General features: G+C 65.6%; 1 protein-coding gene across 1 annotated transcript in view; it reads left to right on the forward strand.

The window, feature by feature from the left end:
• The first annotated feature begins 3,731 nt into the window (after positions 1–3,731).
• Positions 3,732–12,979, forward strand: part of TNS3 (tensin 3) — a 98,346-nt gene continuing 89,098 nt past the window's right edge. The window contains exon 1 of the mRNA XM_059655959.1: positions 3,732–3,949. The gene's annotated coding sequence lies outside the window, so the exon portion shown is untranslated. The remainder of the gene's footprint in view (positions 3,950–12,979) is intronic.

Consider the following 12,979-nt stretch of genomic DNA (forward strand, 5'->3'; position numbering starts at 1 on the left):
TGTGCCCACTGCCCTAGGCCCTGGCCTCCTGGCGTAGCTGCTTCCGTCTTCTGTTCTCTGGTGGGGAAATACCGTATCCCGGGGCCACGGGGACGCCATGCGGGTTGTGAGGACTGTGTGCTCGGCCAGGGGACCCAAGCTCGCCGCGGTTCCAGTCCGGTTGGGGCGGTGGCCAGCCCCCACCCCCCAGTTCGGAGAACACAGGTTCTCAGCCGAGGCTGAGGGTGCTGCCTGAGGGCTCCCCTCCCGCAGGCTGTGCTGGGCGACCCGGTCCCCTGGGCCTGCCCTGGCGCTGTGCGGGAATCCCCCCTCTCCACGCACCGCTCCACCCCTCCGCGGGCCCCGGGTTAGGTGCCCGTGAGAACAACGGGAGCCCACGGATCGGACCGCCACCGACTCCACCACCCTCCTGTGGGATGGCCAGTTAGCGGCACCCCCAGGACACGGCGTCAGACGGTCACAGATCTGTGATTCGATTGCTGTTGTTATAAAATACTGCGTACATGTGCACTCGGTCTGATTTTATAAAATGCAGTGGATAAAGTGATTGTATTTTTCCTGTTATATCCTCGGGATAAAAGTCAGACGTTGTTATACAGGGAGGAGCAAAAGTCGGCTGACAGTTGTTCATGTGGAAAATCATGCAGTAATTGGCCAGTGACATTACGAGAATAAGCTGCTCATGTACCGCACGGCCCCCCGCCTCTGCCGCCTGTACCCTAAATTCTGGCCGACATCCCTGCTGCTTCCGCCGCTGCGCATGTGGTAGCAGTCGGCGCCTTCACCTTCCCTCACGGGCGCCCGCACACCCTGGGGTGACCCGTTTCGGACACAGGCAGCAGCCTCCTGTGGGGATGGCCCCGGGGCGAAGGAGCCTGGTGTGAGGTCCCCCCTCCGGGGCTCCCATCAGGACCGACGGCCTGGCCCCCGGACAGCACGGCCGCCTAGAGTGACTGTCGCCTCTTCCCAGGACCCGGTCGGCAGCCCAGAGGTCACTGCGTCCAGGCTGAGGGCTCCCCCGTTCTGCAGAGGCTGGTGCGTGGGCCTGGGGGGAACCGAGGCCCCCTGTGGGCCTGGGATGGGGAAGGTGAGGCCATGTCCGGGGAGAGCAGGGCAGGGAGGAGCGGCTGGCGTGTCCGGGGCGGGGGGGGGGGGGGGCACGCGGTGTCTCAGGGACCCGCAGGCGGTGCTCACGCTCCGTGCCGTGCCCTGGAGCCGGAAGCCGCATCTCCCGCCACGTTCCTGCTGCCTCCTTAAGCGGCTCTTTGGAAAAGAACGCTCAGTGGCAGAAAGAAAAGGGAGAACAGATCCAAGGCCTGGCCCACATACCCCCTTGGTCCTGGGACACAAGCTGTTGGCCCCTGGCCATCGCTGAGGCCATCCTTATGCAGCGACAGGCTCCCAGCAAATGCCCCCGCACGCCTGGCTGAGAGGAGGGGAGCGGCCCGAGGGGGGAGGGGGGAGACAGGGAGCCCCCTGCCCCTCCTCCGCCTGCGCCTGCGGGAGGCTCAGGGCTCTTGGCGGGGGCTGCTTCCCCTCGGCTCCATCTTGAGACTTTGTTTTTGGATTTGAGGTATCTGGGACGGTAAGAATGGAAAAAATGTGCTTTCCCTCTTCCAGATAATTGCCACAGGCCCCGCTTTTGTTTAAATTCTTGGAAACTCATGGTTGCGGCCTGTGAAGTGGGGAGGCCTGGCCCGGGAGCCTCCCACCGGGAGGATGTGGGTGTCTGCGCTTGGGGGAGCCCGGGAGGCCGCGCTCGGGTCAGCGCGAGGACACCGCCGGCGTGCCTTCTCCCTCTCAGGGACGCGCGGGGAGTGCGAGGCCAGGCTCCGTGTGAACGTGCGAGATGTGGTCCCTGAAACGAGGCGTCCCAGCTGGCAGGGGACGTCAGGGCAGCCTTCCAGGGGAGATTAGGAGAGGCGGCCAGAGGGCAGTGAAGAGCCCCAGCTTTCCAGCTGTGAGGTTGTGGCAAACCTGTCAATTTCAGACCCGACGAAGTTCAAGTTCACTTAGTCATTCCACCCAGACGACCTTGCCCTGTGGCAGGTTCCGTGGTGCCGGGCGATGGGCGGTGTTGGCCTGAAGCCGTCCTGTAGGGAAGGTGTTTCATCAAAGAGTACGTTGGTCCAGCTGTGCAGAGCGGGCGGCGGAGCGGGCGGCTGGGGCGGTGCTCTGCTCTGATCGGCTGGGGGACTTCCGGCAAGCTGCCTCATTATTACTTTTTAACTAGAGGGGGTCCCTCAGACTGGCCTGCACCCTCTCGCAGTCCGGGAGCCCGCGGGGAGCAGGTCTAAGCCGTCAGTCGGACATCCTTAGTGCTGTCGTGGAGGGGGGAGAGGCTCCCGCCACCGCCGCTGCGCTCGCCAGCCGTGAGCCCAGCTTCTGGCTGAGCAGCACTCCCCCTGTGGGAGCGCACTGACCACCAGGGGGCAGATGCTCCCCCTGGTGGTCAGTGTGTGTCATAGCGGCCAATTGTTCTGTTTGGTTGATTTGCATATTAGCTTTTTATTATATAAGACATGTTTTTTATTGATGTTAGAACGAGAGGAAGGAAGAGGGAGAGGGAGGCATCAATTGGCTGCCTCCTGCCCACCTCCTGGGTTGCAGGGGATTGAGCCTGCAACCTGGTGCTATGCCCTGACCGGGAATCGAACAGGTGACCTCTTGGTGCATGGGATGGTGCCCAACCACCTGAGCCACGCCGCCAGCCGCGCAAGTTACGGAGGACTTTAACCTGGTTCCCTCTCAATAAAGAGGGCACAGAAAAAGGTACCAGCCTCAGCCCCACTCAGGGGTCAGCTGGCTGTGCCCTCCGCACCCCTGGAGGCTCCTTCTCTGGGGCGTCCTGCCTCCTCCGGGCCCCTGGAAGGTGGAACGAATGGCCAGCCCAGTCAGGGGGAGCCACGTGTCTCTAGACATAACGACCGCCCAGCACGGCAGGGGCCTCCGGTCTCCCTAGGGGTGGTGCAGGGTCAGAGTGGAATCTGAGTGCCTGGACTTCGCTTCTCAGGGGGAACCCGGCCCCCTGCCTGTAGCTCCCTTTCTTCGCCTGCTCCCAGCAGGGGCAGCACTGCAGGGCCCCACCGGGAGGGCGAGGGCAAGGGCGGGTTTCGGTGTGGCGTCCTGAATGGGGGCTGCTCCTGCTAAAACACTCCCAGGCCCGCCCTCCTCCGGGTGGGGTGGCGGACAGTCTCGTCCCTGGTGCTGGAGGGAGGGTGGAGAGCTTTCCTGCTGGCGCTTCCTGGTGTCCTGGGGTTTCCCTGCATCCCCTGTGGGTGCAGAAGGGCCTGCCTTTACTGCAGTGTCTCTGAGAGCCTGCTGCCCACTCCCCAGACTTCTGCCGCGGGGAAACTGAGGCAGAGCTGAGTGGGGCCCCTGGGTCTTGGGGAGGCCGGCATCTACCTGCCTCCACTGCTCTGAGCATCCCACTGCCCGGACTCCTTCCCTGTCTGCCCCTGGCCTCTCTGGATGCTGCCCTTGAAGAAGTCACGTGACCCCTGAAGTCTTGCCTCCTCCCTCCCTCCAGGGGCCGGGCCTGGGAGGGTCCCCGTGGCAGGACCCCAGGGGCCTGGAAGCTGCCGGCGGGCAGGGAGCGTCCACTCTGAGCCCTGTCCTCGGAGGGGAGGAGGGACCAGGGAGGGAAGTTGTGCAGGACCCAGCACTCAGCCCGCCCACGAGGGAGGCAGCCCCGGGACACTCGCTGCTCCATGGGTCCCCTAGTCCCCGGCCCCCACCAGGAGGCCCCTGGGGCGCACGGGACCCCGGCCCGCCCCGCTCGGCCGCACTGTTAGGGCGGCGAGGCCAACCGGCCAGCGCGGCGCGGGCGGCGCGATTGCCCTTCGCGGCCTCGAGGGGGCCCTGCGGCGGCCTCGAGCCGGGAGGACGCCCGCTCCTCCTGTCGGCGCCCGGGCTGCTGCGCCATCGCCGCGGGACCGCCGCTCGCCAGGTACCGGAGGGGCCGCGCCGCCCTCTTTGTTTCGGGTCCGGCGCCCGCGTCTGCGCCCCGGGGAGGGGTTGGGGCGCGCGGGCAGGGGAATCGGGGCGCGAGGGGACCGGGCTCGGCCGCGGTCCCGGACAGGGAGTGGAGACACGGTCTGGGGGCGCGGGGCGGGGATCGGGGCGCGCAGGGACTTGCTGGGGCGGGACTGGGGGCTGGGGCCGGGGTCGGGGCGCGGGCGGAGGTGGGGGGACGGGTCTGGGGACGGGTCTGGGTCCGGGGCGCAGGCCGGAGCGCCGCTGCCCGAGTGGACTTCACTCTCCAGGACCGTCCGGGACTGCGGGGCGGGGAGCCGAGCCGGGACGCCTCCCGCCCGGGCCGCAGTCTCGGGGCGCGTGTGTCCCCACTTTCCCTGCGGGGGCAGGCGGAGGGCCCCTGCGCCCCCTCTGTCGCCGGGGGAGGCGGCCACCTGTGGCATGTGCTGCCGCCGCTGACAAGCGGGAAGAGGGCCAGGGTCTCGGGCGGGTCCGTGCGCCCTGCGCTGGCTCCTTTGCTGGAAGCGACTTGAAAGTCGGTGGCGGGAAGGACAGAGCCCCCTCGTTCCGGGAGGCCAGTGGGCGACCCCCTCTCTAACCGGCAGGAACATAATGCGCCGCGGGGTGTGGGCGGGAGCACCTGGCGGCGAGCACCTGGGGGGGAACACCTGGGGGGGGGGCGGGGGCTGCCTACGATCAGCCGCAGCCCCGAGGGCGCCCAGCCCCTCACAGCTTTGATCCCGGGGTAGAGGCCCCGCTCCTCTTTGGCTCCTGGCAGTGACGTGAGGCAGGACCTGCGGGGCGCTCACCCCAGCTGCAGTGCAGTGTGGGAGTCGGGCGCAAGCCTGGGTGCTTCCCGGAGGCGTTGGGCTGTGACGGCCCTGAGGTGCGTGGCTGGTGCCTTGGGAACTGGATGTGCTCGTCCTGGAGGTTTTGTCTTCCGCCTTTGGGCCCCGGGCCTTCTATTTGCAAATCAATCAACAGGTATTAAGAAAGGCAGTTCTGGGAGGGCTGCTGGGCGGGGACCTGGGCCTCTGGACAGTCCTGCCCTTGGGACAAGGCGGTAGGGACCCTCCTGTGAAACAGAGCCAGTCCGGCCTCAGACACAGAGCCACAGCCTGTGCGTGAGTGTTTGCTGGTGCTGAGGGCTCTGCCTGCGTTCATGTCTTCCAAATGACAACCCTGGGGGGTAGTTGGGGTTAAGATCCATTTTGCAGACGTGCAAACTGAGGCAGAGAGCGTGGAGTGGGGCGTGTGCCGGGGATTGGCCGGACGGTGGGGGGGGGGCCTGCACCTGTCCAGGTGCCTGGATCCTGTCCTCACAGCAGGCCTCCCCCGGTGGAGCCCCCAGCGGAAGGAAAAGCCGGGCCGCTGGTGCCTCTGGATGCAGACTGGCCTTTATAAGTAGCTTTGGTACCTCGTGGTTTCAAATGGAGCCACTTGCAGATGTGACCCTGGGAGCTCAGGGTCACGGGGTCAGAGTCTGTGCGTGGGCTGTGGTCTTGCTGGGGGGGCGGGTACAAATGGCCTGGGAGGGGAGAGGCCGAGACGGGAGCGTTTCTGACCCGGCACTGGTGGGGGCCCTTCTCACAGGCCAGGGAACCGAGGACGGGGGCTGGGCCAGCCCTCTGGCTCTGGCTGTCGTGCGACCCTCCCGCCATCCTGGCTGCCGTGAGTCAGGGAGCTCAGGTGGGAGCAGTGATGTCCCGCCACCACCTTGCTCCCTACCAGCCCCACCCACTGGTGTCCCAGACTCCTGCTGGGGCTGCCCCTGCTGGACAGGAGGGAGGGGCCAGCGGAGGCAGGTGGCCAGTTAGATGCCATGAGTGTCACTGAGGGATTGACGGTCGTCATGGTGACCCCTAGACTTTTATAAAGAGTTATGCTAATTAAAAAAAAAAGAAGGTAGTGATCCGGAATCAATATATTTTGTCCCAAATGGGCTAAATAATAAAGACATGTATGTGTCTGGTGTCCCTGTCAGTGGCCATGAAAAGGCCCTCTGAGGGAGCAGTCTTCAGAGCCACCACCTCCGGGAGATACACCTTTGCTACTATGTCCCCTGGGTAGGCAGCAGGACCCCCTGCTCCCAGCTCAGTCACCTTGCAAGAACAGGCCTTCCTGTGACTGGGGTCACTCACGCGCACCTGGGGGCTTGCTGGGCATGACCCGACACTCCCAGCCTTGCAAGGCGTGGCTTTGCCTCCTTTTCTTGGGATTGGGCAGAGACTCGCTGAGCTTAAAAAACGTGCCTGCCCCAGGCCTGGTGGTCCAGGTCAGGTTGGAACCCAGATGTGTCTGGGGACAGAGCCTGGGCCTGGCCATCGTCCACAGAAGGTGAGGACCCCCTAAATCCCTAGGGACCCGAGCTGCGAGTGGGTGTGGGGGTGCGGTGCTGGGTGGGGTCCCCGATTGGAACCCAGGTCCCTTTGCAGTGCTGGGACTTCTTCCTAAGACCAGGGGTCTCCAAGGCCCCCCACCTGCCCCCCCCTCCCCGTCTGGGCAAAGTTTTGAGGAGCCCGGGCCACAGCTGTCCACGGTTCCTGCCGCAGCTGCTTCCTGGGGGCGGGAGGGGGGGTGCTGGGGGGGCTGCGCCTCCCTGTACAGCCCTTCCTTCCTCCACAGCTCTAATTCGGGCTCTAATTCGCACGTGGAGGCTACTGCCTTCCTCTTCCTCTGTCCTGGGAGAGAGAATAGCTCCCCACGTGTCCCTGCAGCGGCCTTGTTCTCACGTGTATCAGACTCTGGGCACCGCTGCCAGCCTTCCCTCCGGCCAGGCTGCTCCCCTCCGGCCAGGCTGCTCCCCTCCAGGCCAGGCTGCTCCCCTCCAGGCCAGGCTGCTCCCCTCCGGCCAGGCTGCTCCCCTCCGGCCAGGCTGCTCCCCTCCAGGCCAGGCTGCTCCCCTCCGGCCAGGCTGCTCTCCTCCGGCCAGGCTGCTCCCCTCCAGGCCAGGCTGCTCCCCTCCGGCCAGGCTGCTCCCCTCCGGCCAGGCTGCTCCCCTCCAGGCCAGGCTGCTCCCCTCCGGCCAGGCTGCTCTCCTCCGGCCAGGCTGCTCCCCTCCAGGCCAGGCTGCTCCCCTCCAGGCCAGGCTGCTCCCCTCCGGCCAGGCTGCGCCTGCACAGGGGACCCTCCAGGTGGGCCCAGGGCCGCACCTCCTGTGTGGTAGCGCCCGCGAGTGTGGTGAACACGGGCCCCGGCTCTCCAGGTCTGAGGTTTGGAAGACACAGAGAGGAGGGCCCTGGGCCCCGCTGGGGGGTGTCCCCTCTCTCACCGCAGCTGGATGGGGAGCAGGCCCACATCTGGCTGCTCGCCCTGGGGCCGGGCTGGGCCATTAGCGGGCGCCTGAGTTCTGCACACATTCCTCCCTGAGCTGAACAAAAGGGCCCCATTGACTGGGGCCTGGCGCTCTGCTCCGTTGTAATCCATCACCTCCCTGAGCGCCCCCGCCCCACGGATGATTCTGGACACGGATCAAAGGTACAGTTCAGGCTTCAGGCGGCGGCTGGGAGGGGACGGCCAGGCCCAGCAGCCACAAACCTGGGCAAAGCTGCCCTTTGTCACGGTGACTGCCCCGTGGTCCCCTCCCTGCAGCCCCGGACACGGCCGGCTCTCGGGACTCACCACACGCTCCCTGCGGGTGTGGTTTGTGTGATTGGGCTGTTTGTCCAGCGTGCGGCTCTGGGCCCTCCTTACTGGGGTCCTGGGTCTCCACAGCCCGGGCCCTGCTGGAGCATGGAGTCCGTCCTGTCTGATCCCACGGGCAGGCCTGTGAGACAGCAGGGGCGGCGGGAGGTGGGGGGGGGGGGCAGGGGTGCTCAGGGCAGGAGGTTCTCAGATCATGGACGTGTCCTAAGTTGCTCCTAAGTTGTCCTTTGACCTTGTCCACAAAGTGATTCGTCATTTCCGTGCGCTCGCGCAGTCTCCGAGCAGATGGAGAAGGGGCGCAGGAAGGAGGTGCTGCCCGCAGCGTGTCCCCCGCTTGCGCCGGGCACGCTCTGTGTCCAGTTTACAAGCTGAGAGCAAGTGCACTACCTGGTGCCTTTTGGCGTCGACGAGGCTGGGACAGCCTTTCCACCGTCACAGCTGCGCTCACGCGTGTGGGCGACAGCACAGTGGGTGCCCTGTCTGCGGCGACCATGGACCTGCGGTCACCACAGCCTGCGGTCAGCCCTGTCGGCTCGTCGTGGGGCAGGAGCCCGACCAGTCATGTCCTTGGAGGACGTCCAGGCCGCTCGAGGTCAAAGAACACAAACTTCTTTTGATTGTGGCAAATACATGTGACGTAAAATTTACTATTTTAATCATTTTTATTTTATTTAAAAAATATATTGTTATTGATGTCAGAGAGGAAAGGAGAGGGAGAGAGAGAGACAGGAACATCAATGATGAGAGAGAATCATGGACCGGCTGCCTCCTGCACACCCCACACGGGGGAGGGAGCCCGCAACCGGGCATGTGCCCTGACCGGGAACCGAACCCTGACCTCCTGGTTCATAGGTCAGCGCTCACCCCCTGAGCCCCGCCGGCCGGGCCTGATCACTTCTAAGTGCACAGCTCGGTGGCACTACGTACTCTCACATTTTGTGTGGCCGTTACCACGTCCGTCCCCAGCTCAGCCTCCTGCAAAGCTGGGCCTCTGTCCCCATCACACACTCGCTCCCCCCCCCCCCCCCCCCCCCGCCCCGGCACCACCGGCTCCTTTCTGTCGGATGAATCGGCCGCTTTAGGGGCCTCCTGCCAGTGGGCTTGCACAGTGCCTGCCCTGTGACCGCTGGCTTCCTCAGCGCCATGCCCCCAGGGCCCACCCGCGGCAGCAGGTGTCAGACCGTCCCCTCCAGCCGCATGGTCTTCGCCGCGTGGCGGACGCATCTGCGTGTCATCAGGTGCCGAGGGGCTCGGCGGCTCCGTGGGGCCCCTGCTTCGCACCCGTGGGCTCCCCCCGGACGTGAGCACAGACTCTCTGAAGCCCCTCCACGTGTGTCGTCCAGCCTGGTCATGGGGTCCCGCCGGCGTCCACTCGTGTCTGCGCGCTGGGCGGGGAGCCCGCGGCAGCAGCCAGGCCCGCGGGGAGGGGCGAGGGGCCCGGCGTCTCCCTGGTTTTGACAGATCGTGTAAACTCCGTGATGAATGCGATGAGAAAGCGGGAAGAATGGCTTTTGTTTAAAAAAAAAAGAGCCTTCGGGTTGCTTGGTGTTATTTTCGGCTAAAGGCCCGAGCTGTCTCTGGAGCCTGGCTTTCCTTTGGGTGAATGGTCCCGTCTGGGAGCCGCTGCCGCGCCTGTGATCTGGGGAGCAGTTGCCCGGTGGCCCTGCTTCTCCGTGTCTCGGGGAGCAGACCGGCCTGCTCTGGCTCGGCCCGGGACGTGGTGATGGCGACACGCTGGGAAGGCCTGTGCCTGCGGGAGGCCCAAGGGGCGGGGCCGGGCCCAGGCCAGCTGGTGGCCGCTGGTTAATCTTTACCCCGAGAGTATGTTCCGTCTCCAGCGGGAAGGCCCGCCCGGGCCCTGCCCCGCCCGGAGCCACTGGCCCAGGACGCCGACTTCCTGGGCGTTTGCTGAGGCGCCAGGTGTGGAGGGCAGGCGGGCGGGCACCTCGCATGCGCCCTCCTCACAGGGCTCCCTGGCCAGGGGGCTCCGGGCCCCGCTTCCTCGGGGGGCGCTGCGGGAGCTGAGGGGGAAATCGGGGGTCCCTGTGACCCCAGAGCGCAGCCCGCGGGGGACAGAGGGTGTGGCCGGGTTGAGGAAGAACTGGGGCCATTTGGGGTGAAAACGGGAAAACCCTGAGGCAGGGAGCGAGGCCCATGCAGCCTGGGCTGGGCACGGGGCCGGGGGCCTGGCTGCAGGAAAAGCAGTGCCCCCCCCCCGTTCCTGAGGAGGGTGGGGCTGAGCCCCCAGGCCTTTGGCACCCCGGGTGCTGGGTCCTGCTGGCTTGAGCAGCGGGGTGCAGCCACAGTGATGAGGCCTCGCCCTCGGGGTCCCCCCTTCCCCGAGGAGAGTCCAGGGCCCCCGCCCTAAGGAAGGGGGCCCTGTGCTGGGCTGTGTGGGGAAACCTCGTAGCACCTGAGCCTCATTTTCTAAAAGTGGGGCGCATGTGCACCCCATTTCCACAGCAGCCGGGCTACCCGGGTCCCCCTTTGCCCTTGCTGCCTGTGAGGCCGCGATTTTCACAGATGGAGGTGGTGAGGTTTGGGCGAGCTGAGTGGCAACGACCCTCCGCACCCCCGTTTAAATCGGAATAATCCCCAACACAGGCCCCGGGGGAGCGGTGCCCTCTGACCGCGTCCGTGCACGCGCTCAGGCCCCGTGATGGCTGTGCGTGTGTGACGGTCCCTCTGCGTCCCCCGGACAGACCCCCTGGGCAGGGACCCGAGCACCCTGGCCCCACGCTGCCTCTCCTGCCACCCGGGGGTCTGTCCTGTGTTGTCTGGGGTCGGGGGCGGGGCGAGGGGCAGGGGTGCCCTGTGCTCCTCTCTCTCCTCACTGAGATCTGAGCTCCTCCAAGGACGTGGGAGGCCTGAGGCTTCTGGCGTTTCTGTGTGATAAGAGCTTGGGAGGAACTGTGAACCCTTCGGTGAGGAGTGACCTCACTCACGACCTTGGAAGAGGCGTGACCTCACCATGACCTTGGATGAGGCGTGACCTCACTCACGACCTTGGATGAGGCGTGACCTCACTTGGAGCCTCCCTATCTTCTCAATGGGAGACCATCCCATACCCCCCACCCCCCATTGGAACCTTCTGGAGGCTGATTCTCCTCTTCTGGAGGAAGAGAGCGAGGTGCCCCCCCCCCCCCCCCGTTCACTTTCCAGGCCGCCCTCCGTGCCTCTCACAGACCCGAGAGGTAGTCGCTGTCCTCAGATGTCCCCGCAGGCCCTCAGAGCCGCAGGCTGAGGCCCCGGCTGACGGCCTCGCCTGGTTCCCAGCAGCAGATAGCAGCCTTCAGAGCCCTGGGATTGGCGTCAGGGCGCCAGGGGTCACGCCCTTGACCTTGGCCAAGGCCTGAGGGAGGGCTGGCCGGAAGGCCGTCTCCCCGGCTGGTGGGACTGTCCTCTGGCCCTGCCTCTGGCCTCATCCTCCGTGTGTGGCCGTGGGACCTGCACCCAACGTTCACGGCGCTCATGCCTCCTCCTGACCTGCCTCCGTGGCCCCCGTGCCCGTCCGCCCGCGATAAGGAGTGTGGGGCCCGTGGCTGCGTGTTCACTGGGAGGCGCCCACCGTGACCCCCGTGCCCATGCACCCGCGATAAGGATGTGGGGCCCGTGGCTGCGTGTTCACTGGGAGGTGCCCACCGTGGCCCCCGTGCCCGTCCGCCCGCGATAAGGAGTGTGGGGCCCGTGGCTGCGTGTTCACTGGAAGGCGCCCACCGTGGCCCCCGTGCCCATCCGCCCGCGATAAGGAGTGTGGGGCCCGTGGCTGCGTGTTCACTGGGAGGTGCCCACCGTGGGCCTGGAAGCCGAGGGACGTTGTCTGTGTGATGGAAGTTGTCACCGCGCCTTCTTGGGGCTCCCTGGGGTGTCTGGGCTGCGGGGGAGCCGGCTGGTTTCCCCACGCCCTGGCCCACGATCTGCTCCCTGGGGCGGGGCTCCCTGAGGTTGTGCAGAGCCCCCTCCTGCCCCGGTTCTTGGACACAAACTCTGACCCCTGTGGGGGCTCAGCTTTCCCTCCAGGTGCACAGAGGCCCCACGAGGTTGTTGGTGGGCAGGACAGAGGCGGGACGGGCATGAGGCCACCCCCACCCCGTCCCTGCCCTTCCTCTGTGCACACGACGCCTGCTGAGTGGGGTTGGGGCGACTGGGCCCCGGCTTTCCAGCGAGGAAACAGTCTAACTTCACAAGCAGGCGAAGGCAGGTGGGCGTGTACCCCACTTCCTAGAAGGAAGCCCTGGTGGCCGCTCTCTGCCCTCATCGGCCGGGCTGGAGGCACTGCTGGGGAAGGGGCACCCAGAGTCTGGGGTATGGGGTGGGACCCTCTGTGGGGAGTCATGTCATCTCGAAAGGAGGGGAGCCGGCAGGGGGCTTTGTCTCTTGCACTCGGCTAAGAGGAGAGAGCGTCTGCGGGAAGCGTCCTGCGGGGGTTACCTGGGGGGGTTACCTGGGGAGGGTCACCAGGTGGGGTGACCTGGAGTGTCCGCCGCTGTGAGGCCGCCTGGGGCTTGCTGGGGTTGCCATCCCTTCGTGTGGGAGCCCACATGGGCCCGGGAACGGGCAGCTGCTGGCTCTTGCCTGCGGGGAGGGTAGCAGAGGGTCCACACAGCCCACCTGCCATTCTCGTGTGGGTGGGAATGGTCCAGAGGCTCCGGCCAGGTGGCCAGGCAGCCAGGCCGGCCGGGGATGCCCAGCGGACCGTTCACTCCCTCCTGCACCCAGCCTCCTGAAATCGGGCACCCTTCCAGGTAGGCTCTCTCTGGAAAATTCCGCAGACACACCTGTGACAGCAGCTGTGCCTCCCCAGCCGTGAGTGCACACGTCGCAGCGTTCGGGTGGCATCACTCCTGGTTGGAGGCTTGGCCATCACCGTACAGTGTCCTCGCCTCCTCCCACTGGGAGTCGGGGTGAGGGTTCAAAACATTCCGGATATTTCCGAATGCCCTGGAGTGCCCTGTTTGGCTGGCAGAGAAGTCAGTCAGTGCTTACAAAATTGAGCTGTGGTGAAGAAATTCCGGCGCATTCTACAGGCTGTCACTGTGTGTAAAAAAATGCACAAACCTTCAGTGATTGGCAGAAGTACAGCCAGTGGGTTTATTCCATAGAAGAGGGAGCCGGAGTTCGGGAGAATCCAAGCACACCCTTCACACGCCCCTACTGCCTCCCCCTTTATGCGTGTGCATGTCCCCATGCATCTGTACACATGCCTGTGCGTGCACCTGTGTGCTGTGTATAAGTGCATGCAAGTGTACCCATACATGGCTGCAAGGTACACGCATGTGTGCACGGCACGGTGTGTATGCATGTGTGTACACGTGTGTGTGTATGCACGTATACACGTGTCGCCAACTCCTGTGGTGGA

The sequence above is a fragment of the Myotis daubentonii genome, chromosome 10 (genome assembly GCF_963259705.1).
Source record: "Myotis daubentonii chromosome 10, mMyoDau2.1, whole genome shotgun sequence".
Classification (NCBI taxonomy): Eukaryota; Metazoa; Chordata; class Mammalia; order Chiroptera; family Vespertilionidae; genus Myotis; species Myotis daubentonii.